Consider the following 6,403-nt stretch of genomic DNA (forward strand, 5'->3'; position numbering starts at 1 on the left):
TGGTCCATCTGCAGCTCTCTCCACTTGTTTCTTCATGGACATGGAGCTGTGACATTATGTTGTTCCTCTTCCTCAGCAAAAAGCTCCTCCAGTGGAGACTTTCTGGACAGACTGCAGGGAGGTGGTTCCTAAACAAAGAACAGGTTCATCAGTATTATCAGTAAAAAGGGATTATTAAAGGCATGAGCATTATTAAGATTGAGAATCTATAATTTCAGATATCATACTCTTACACTCTCCTCCTCATCCTCCACTCCCTCATTCTCAGGCCTTTCCTCAGACTGGTGACCCCATCATCTCCACAGTCTTCCTCTGTTGACCACAGAGAACATTACTGGTATTTAGATTTCTGATTTTAACGCAGATAAGGACAGTTGTGAACGACATTTCACCTGCTCAATCATCTTCTCTGGATCTGCTCCCAGACACGTCATCCATCTTCTGTTTAAAGAGCAGAGCAGCTCTTCTCCACCTTATACCAAGATGATTAATTTATTTGACAAGTGGTCCATGGGAGGTGGTGTGTACTTGGGTCGATGGTTTTCACCATGTCCCTGCAAACATATAAACAAACATGTAATGTCACCGTTACTGTAACGTTAGCTTAGGATGGACTATTAATTAGCTTAGCTCTATTGTTGTTGCCTAACTAACCTAAATGTTGGTGAGTCCACATCTGAACAGGGATGAAACCTTTTCACAATATGTGCTGTAACCGTTCTGTGGCGCTCTTTATTCAGTTAGTTGCACCAACATACTTCCCTTGGACGTAATGGTGAACGGAGGAGCACATTGAGAAGTCTGGCTAACATTATTAGCCATTTCAGGTCGTTTGTCTATGAAAAAAATATGAGCTAACGTTAGCATGGTGTTTGCATTTGAGTTGACCTGCTGCTTAAAGTCGAGTATAACTTGTTAGCTGCCTTAATGTTGGTATGAGACGTAGTTTATAGTTGTATTTACCTGTTGGAGCCGGAGGAAAAGGCACTGAAAAAAGTCCGGCGGAACACTTCAAAGATGGGCCACTCTGTTACTTCTACACCCTCCTTTACACGATATAAAATTATTGCAAGTGCTGCACTGAGCTGACTGGTCATTTTATTAAAGTTAAGCCACGCTTTAGGTCGCGACCACTCACTCTCCATGTATGCGAACACTTCCTGTGGATTCTTCTTTGTTGGTGTTCAGCGGGTGGCTTCTACTTCCAGTTGGTGGACTAGGCATCGAAAGCAGGAATCGAAAATAAAGGTTTCGAACGATTCCGGGAAAACCGGGACAATAAATCCCAGTTCCAGTCGATTCTCAATCCTTGATACCCAACCCTAATCTTGTGTCTCCCTGATTACATATTTTTTAACAAAAATTTGCTGATCATGATCAGTGATGTTCTGCGGGAGCTGCATGATCATTTCAGCTCGTTGCAAAGAAAATACCTTTAGGCTCTTTACGTAGTGGCTGGAGACTTTAATCACGTGAATCTAAAGGACTGCCTCCCATGATTTTACCAACATGTGGAAACAACACGCTGGACCATGTTTACACGAACGTAAAAGATGCATACAAAGCCGAACCCCGCCCCCACCTAGGATTCTCTGATCACATCTCAATCTTCCCAGCTCCTGCTTTTAGAGGTTCACACCCTGCTAGAAGCCAGGAACACTGCCTTCAGGTCTGGAAACTCACAGGAGCTGAGAAGGACAATGAAAGATCTGGTTGGTTGTATTAAGAGGGCCAAGGCCACATATGCACAGAGGAATGAGGGTCAATTCACCTCAGTCAATCAACCTTTATTTCTACAGGTAAATCCCATTGAGCCTCGAGGACTCATTTACAAGAGAGACCTGATTTCAACAAAGAATGATGACAACAATGGACAACAGCAACAACAATAAGCAGTTATAAAAAAGCATACTACAGGTTTTTTTTTTTTAACAAATAGGATGGCTAAAAGAAAAAGGTAACAAAAACAACAACAAAAAAAACCAACAAAAAAACAGCTAGATTCTAAGACAAATGTAGAAAACTAAAAACAGGAACATGTCTGCATTGGACCCTGCCAGGAGTCCAACAGATTCTTAAAGACACTTAGAAAGGTCAAGGTCGAGAGCTTCAAATCTTTTTGTAAGATATTCCAGGAAACAGGAGCGGAGTAGGAGAAGGCCCTTTTGCCTAGTTCAGTTCTCACTGAGGGAACACTGCAGGTAATGATGTCCTGAGAGCGCACGCTGTAGCTGCACGCACACAGAGACATGTAGGAGGAGATGTATGAAGGCAGCAGACCAGGAAGTGATTTAAAGATGAAAATGTACCAGTGAGAGAGTCTGTGTGAAGTTAATGGTGACCAGTTAACCAGTGGATACTGGGTGCAGTGGTGGGTACGATAATCACAGCCAGTTATGAATCTTAGTGCACCATGATAGACAGCATCCAACATCTGCAGCATCCAACATCTGCAGCATCCAACATCTGCAGGGTTCTTGTAGGAGCGTTCATGTAAATAATGTCACTGTGATCAATTGAGGGAAGGAAAGTCACAGATACAAGGTGTTTCCTAACATTCAGAGTTAGACAGGATCTGTTTCTGAAAAAGAAACCCAGTTTAACTTTCAGTTTCTTTAACAAGTTTTGATGTGCAGCTTAAAAGAAAGATGTGAGTCGACCAAGATACCCAAATATTTATAGGAATCAATAAACTCAATGGGGACACCATTTGAGGATAAAATCGGAGGAAGAACTGCTGGGACCAACTTCCTATTTGAAAAAAGCATCCCTTTGGTTTTGTCGGCATTTAGGACAAGTTTGAGGCGGAACAAATCTGTCTGGATGTTGTTGAATGCAGATTTCAAAAGCTGGAAAGCCTTAGCAACAGTTTTAGCTCGACAATAAATAACTGTGTCATCAGCACAAGACCCACGGAGCATGTGGAGGGGCATTAAGTGCTTAAAAGATTATAAAAGAAGAAGTGAACAATGTCCCAAAGAACAATCTCTGCCTGATGCTCTCAACAAGTTCTATGCATGCTTAGAAGACCCGAACAGACCACCCAGCACCAGACTTACCTCACTACTGGAAGAAGAGCTTTTTAGCGTGACCTAAGCCGAAGTGAGGAGTACCTTCAGGAGTATTAACCCTCAGAAAGCAACTGGCCCAGACAACATCCTCGGGAAGGTGCTGAAAGAATGTGACGATCAGCTCTGTGAGGTGCTGGCAGACGTCTTTAACACCTCACTTACCCTGGAGACAGTTCCCACCTGCCTGAAGACTGCCACCAACATCCCAGTCCCAAAAAGCTCTACAGTGACTGGTCTGAAAGACTATCGTCCAGTGGCCCTCACCCCGATAGTCGCTAAATGCTTCAAAAAACTGGCCATGAGTCACATCAAGGCAACCATCAACATCAACGAGGACCCTCATCAGTATGCATACTGGGAGAACTGATCAACAGAGGACAACATCTCCTCTGTGGTCCACACTGCTCTCACCCACCTGGAGTAGAAGGACTCGTATGTCCAAATGCTCTTTGTGGACTTCACATCTGCCTTCAACACCATGATCCCCCAAACCCCGATGGACAAACTACTCACACTAGGACTAAGCCCCTCCATTTACAACTGGGTACTAGACATCTTAACAGACTACTGTCACTGAGGATACACAACTTCTCCTCCACCATAACCCTCAGCACTGGCTCTCCTCAGGGATGTGTGTTGAGCCCTCTCCTGTTCACTCTGATTATGTATGATTGTGCAGCTACCCATCCAGGCTGTCACATTGTAAAGTTTGCAGATGATACAGCGGTGGTGGGATGCATCACAAACAATGATGAGTCCAGCTACAGGCAAGAGGTGGAACACCTGGAGAGCTGGTGCAAAGAGAATAACCTTCACATCAATGTGAGAAGACGAAGAAGATGGTTGTGGACTGCAGAAAAATCCCCCCCAACCCCCACCCCCCGGGATCTGTGGTGGAAGTGGTCTCCAGCTACAAGTACTTGGGTGTGCACCTGAACAACAACCTCAGCTGGAGCAACAACACCACCAGCCTGATGAAGAAAGCTCATCAGAGACTCTACTTCCTCAGGCGGCTGAGACGAGCTGGTCTGGAAGCTCAGTCCTCACCTCCTTCTACAGGTGTGCAGTGGAGAGCATCCTGTGCTCCAGCATCAACGTGTGGCATGGAGGCTGCACAGCTGCAGAAAGAAAAGCTTAGCAGAGAGTGGTGAAGGCTGCACAGAAATCTGTCGGAATCAGCCTCCCCACCATCACAGACATCTACACCTCCAGATGCAGGAAGAGGGCCACCTGCATCATGAAGGACCCCACTCACCCAGCACACACACTTTTTGCCCCACTCCCCTCAGGAAGGAGGTTAAGGAGCATTAAGTGTAGAACCACTAGACTGAGGAACAGCTTCTACCCTGAGGCTGTTAGATTCATGAATCTCTAACTCTATTTCATGTTGCTGCTGAACTGTTTCATGTTGCTGCTGATCTGTTTCATGTTGCTGTTGAACTGTTTCATGTTGCTGCTGATCTGTTTCATGTTGCTGCTGAACTGTTTCATGTTGCTGCTAAACTGTTTCATGTTGCTGCTTAACTGTTTCATGTTGCTGCTAAACTGTTTCATGTTGCTGCTGATCTGTTTCATGTTGCTGCTGATCTGTTTCATGTTGCTGCTAAACTGTTTCATGTTGCTGCTAAACTGTTTCATGTTGCTGCTGATCTGTTTCATGTTGCTGCTGATCTGTTTCATGTTGATGTGTTCATTCGTACTCATCTGCTCACATAGACTCACGTTCATGCTGCTGTTCGGCGTATTGTTTTTATTGTTTTTATGTTATGAGTGCTTAGTATGTATTTAGTTTATTTTTTTCTTAGGTCATATCTTTGACGTTATTACTGTTTTCCTTTTACATTTTATTGTTGGATGTAACTGGGACCCTGTGGACATAATCTCGTTCCACCACATGTACATGACAAATAAAGAATCTCTGACTCTGACTCTGAATATTGATATGAATTGTCTGTGGTCCGGCTGCTTAGTCTGATCATTCTTGGTGGATTTAATGATTGAATATCCCTGGAGTGTGAACTTCTTCATTGCTAACCTGACTTGGTGCTCCCACTTTTTGACACCTTTGGTCCTCATGTATGCGTCACTGTTGAAAACATCTCCATGTCTTCCTGTCTTCAAGACTGGACTATTGCAATGTGTTTCTTTTTGGCATTTCTAATGCGGGGGTTCTCAAACTTTTGCGCTCAGGGACTCCCTCTTAACCCTCATGTTAAATATTGTCTTCAATTTGTCACTTTAATGCAATGGCAATACTTGTGTAACATAAATACTTAAGAGCTGTTCTTTAATAGTGTTAATACAATTTTTATACTTTTAAACATGGGGTATTTTTCATTCAAGACACAATTAACAATTTTTTAAATTTCAACTTCAAAAGATTACAGTTTTGTGAAAATTAACAGCATCAAAATCCACTTTAAAGCTTTACGTATTTGCTTAATGAACATAATGAACGTATCGCCACTTCAGATTACTACAGAAAACTCTTTACATGCAACTGAACAGAATCGGAACAGCAGGAGTCAGACCAAGTAACGGCTTCATTTGTAAACAGATCCATGCAGGAACGCAAATAGTGGGCGGGTAGGGGGGTCTGGGGGGTCCTCCCCATAAAATTTTAAATAAATAAAGTAGATGCGATTTCCTGCATTTTCGTGTATTTTAACGGGTTGTTAAACATCTATGTACTTGCAAATAAAATAATAATTTAAAAATGTATTACTATTATTATTTTGATGTGGACCCCCAAGCACCAACTCGCGGACCCCCGGGGTCCGGGCACCCCAGTTTGAGAACTACTGCTCTAATGAAACCCTTCAAAAGCTCCAGTTCATCCAAAAGTGTGCCGCGGTCCCTGCCAGAATTCACAAGGTCTGTCTTTGGACACCCCCCGCTCACCCACACAGCAGAACTGGTTCTGTCCGTTCCAATGTTCGTCCGTATGATCCTTCAACAAAACGATTATTAGCATTTTTCTGAACCTGGTTTGATTTTTATTGTTCTTGTTTATGGAGCCAGAAGCCAGTCCTTAGCAGGTCTTGACAGATCCCTTAAACAACACACAGCTGTAAAAGAACCAGTACAGAACCAAAACCTGAACCAGCAAATGGACTACTCAGCTGTGACTTGGCAGGAGACACACCTGAGCAGGTGTGTGTCATAACTGACCCATTAGCAAGCAGTAAACAGGTTCTAAAGGCTCTGAGACACCTATGTGTAAGGTGAAGGATGGAGACCTTACCTGCTGAAGCTTTGCAGTGTCCTTCAGACTCTACCTGTCCCTCAGACTCTACCTGTCCCTCAGACTCTACCTGTCCCTCAGACTCTAC

At 43.6% G+C, this 6,403-nt stretch overlaps 1 protein-coding gene across 1 annotated transcript in view; it reads right to left on the bottom strand.

Annotated features, from left to right (window-relative positions):
* LOC119414828 (dnaJ homolog subfamily C member 5-like) overlaps positions 1–6,356 on the bottom strand; it is an 18,910-nt gene extending 12,554 nt beyond the window's left edge. Inside the window, exon 1 of the mRNA XM_037681950.1 lies at positions 6,316–6,356. The gene's annotated coding sequence lies outside the window, so the exon portion shown is untranslated. The remainder of the gene's footprint in view (positions 1–6,315) is intronic.
* Positions 6,357–6,403: the final 47 nt, after the last annotated feature.

Source organism: Nematolebias whitei, chromosome 9, assembly GCF_014905685.2.
Source record: "Nematolebias whitei isolate Nwh7 chromosome 9, NemWhi1, whole genome shotgun sequence".
In the NCBI taxonomy this organism is placed as follows: domain Eukaryota; kingdom Metazoa; phylum Chordata; class Actinopteri; order Cyprinodontiformes; family Rivulidae; genus Nematolebias; species Nematolebias whitei.